The 2,598-nt window shown below is 35.3% G+C and overlaps 1 long non-coding RNA gene across 1 annotated transcript; it reads left to right on the plus strand.

Annotated features, from left to right (window-relative positions):
- The first annotated feature begins 342 nt into the window (after nt 1–342).
- LOC143625953 (uncharacterized) lies at nt 343–1,604 on the plus strand. Its single transcript, XR_013152347.1, has 2 exons — nt 343–419; nt 1,279–1,604. It is a non-coding gene; the product is annotated as an uncharacterized LOC143625953 (long non-coding RNA).
- Nucleotides 1,605–2,598: the final 994 nt, after the last annotated feature.

The raw sequence follows: 2,598 nt of genomic DNA on the forward strand, positions 1-2,598 counted from the left end.
TTCTTTTTTGGCATTGGTGTTTGGGGATGTTCCATTCCCGTTTATTTTATTTTTTGAATTATATGTTGGCAAATTGCATCTTGCTTGCTACACTTAGTCCATTACTGTTATACTCCGACAGGTTTTTATGCCCGAGTAACAAGTACCTACAGTGTTTTCATCTTGCCACCTAGAGTTATTACGCTTCCTTTTTACGTATTTGTTTGCATCGGGGTTTATCTTCGATCTTTTCCCTTTTTCGTTGATGTTCTTTTTCCTGTGTCTTTGCAGTGCATCTAGCAGGAGTGTTGCCGCTACCTTTATGTTCACGCAGGTATGTATTTGCTAAGTTGACGATTATTGACTTTTTCAATAGGTTAACAATCTTGATTCGGTGGAGCCCAAAGGAGCAGAGACCTTCAGTCTTAGCTTTAGAAACGGTTAGCCCAAATTTATAAATGTTTTGATGATTTTACAATTTCAATCCCCAATTTTCTGGTATTATTTGATTATTTTAAGCTTTCTGAAATATAATAATAGAGTATATATAGATTTACTAATAGGTAACTTAATGAATTTTGAAATAGAGTGGGAAAGAAAGTTATAGGGTAAAGAGGTAATTTCAGTGAAGTGAGAATGGGAAGTAACGTCTTCAACATGTGAGAAACATATTCCTCCAACACGGGTCAGAAACCTTTTTATCCAGAAAGCCTAAAAAACAGTTGCAATTTTAAACCATACTGCAAGTCGCAAAGGATTGGCTCACTACAAAACCGGTTTGATAAATCTTTTGTTTGCAAAGTGCAACTATGTTAAAATATACCATTTATATTTAAACGAGCTGATAAAATGTTTGTAGACACGTTTGTTTTCACTCATGGAACATAAACATTTTGCTTTAATTGTTCTCGAAAAATGGATATAATTTTATGTTCATCTTTCTAAAAATCAATATATGTTACTGAAAAACCAAATAAATAAATAAGTATCATGGCATCTGCTATATTATACATTTTTTATATTTATACATTTGTATAGGCAAAACACTTAGTTGGGACATTGTTTGCAGAACAACCCGTGGCCCATTTAAATTCTAGCATGATCTTGATTTTGGCCTGTTTCTTTGTTGGCCAGTTTGTTTAAACATTTTGAACAGGACATCAATTGGTGGGCGTCTGGGAGGCAAGCAGAAGAAATGTAACCTACTATTTAACAAAGTCTCTATATAATTGAGAGTATTCCTTTTGGTTTATGTTGATTCGGTAACTGGCTTTAACCTTTCTTATGCATGTCTCTTAGTCATCTACAAGTTTTGATGGTAGCAGCTTACATTATGTATAACTTAAAGGTTCATTTCAGTTTCCAATTTTAGTTGCAGGTCAGGTAGGCCAGGTAAAGAGTCCAAATGAGTTCAGGTCAAAATGTGCGATAATAGTTGCATATCGGGTTAGCTGGGTAATGAGTTCAAAAGACAAGTTGGGTTACACATTATTTTACTAAAAAGAGGGAGTCTGGACTATGATTTGGTAGAGAACATATTATTGTATAGTTGGATTATGATTTTATTATTGTGAAGCCAACACATAATATTACTTTATTTTTTTTTTATTTAATAAACTTTGATATGATGAACTTTCTGTAAAATATGTAATGCACAATCGGCATGCTACATGGTTTTGACGTGGCGCGGCGCAACGCCCGCGGGTCTCAATACTAGTTCACTTTTAAAAACTGATTGATTATAAACAAATTTTGTTTTAGAACTCTTCGTTTTAAGCATCTTTGTCAATGCCTTTGCCCACATACTCCACGTAAACTCCACACAAGATCCACTAAACCCAACCCATGTTATATCGGTGTACAGCCCAATTCTCCTCTTAATATTGGGTCAATATATTCCTACCCTACCAATAGCCAACATTGGCCTATTATTTCCTCATTCACCAATGACCAAATCACTCATAAGTGATTCTAACACTACTGTTACCACTCCACAACCCATTAACACCTCCCATCCAAATACCCCTAATCACCCTCCTATTAACCACCTCACCTCCCCTCACAATTGAATTATTAATGTATCTAAATGTGTCTTAAACATCTCATCATATCATTTGATTAAGTGTAACCACTAATTTGGGTTCCATGTTGGCATTGAACTAACTAAAAAACTGTGAGTCCTGAATCTGGATCACTATAATTATGATATCAATATAACAAGTATAGGTGCGGAATACCTATACTTGGTGATTCAAGAACACGAATAAAACACAAGTATGTGACACGAGATTGCTTCAAAACACACGTATATTAAGATACGTCGGGTGCTTAAGCACTTACAATACACAATACTCAAAGACAAGTGAATGAACAACCATGTAATACTCCAAATGCACACGATTATATTATTCAACCGTCTGGTACATGAGATTACCCAAATCGGTATTGCTCTCTAGATGGTGGCTATGATTTTCGTTTATGTTCACCAACAATTGAACTAGCAACCTAGAACCCTATACAATGCATTCTATATATAGGGTACTCAATACACAAGCCCAGCCATAGCCCAAAGCCCACCGAGATCCATAAGGATCTCGGTTTACATACAGAGTCCAATAC

This window comes from Bidens hawaiensis, unplaced genomic scaffold (assembly GCF_021521415.1).
Source record: "Bidens hawaiensis isolate Kalapana, Puna unplaced genomic scaffold, B.hawaiensis_p1.1 tig00004269_1, whole genome shotgun sequence".
Taxonomy (NCBI): Eukaryota; Viridiplantae; Streptophyta; class Magnoliopsida; order Asterales; family Asteraceae; genus Bidens; species Bidens hawaiensis.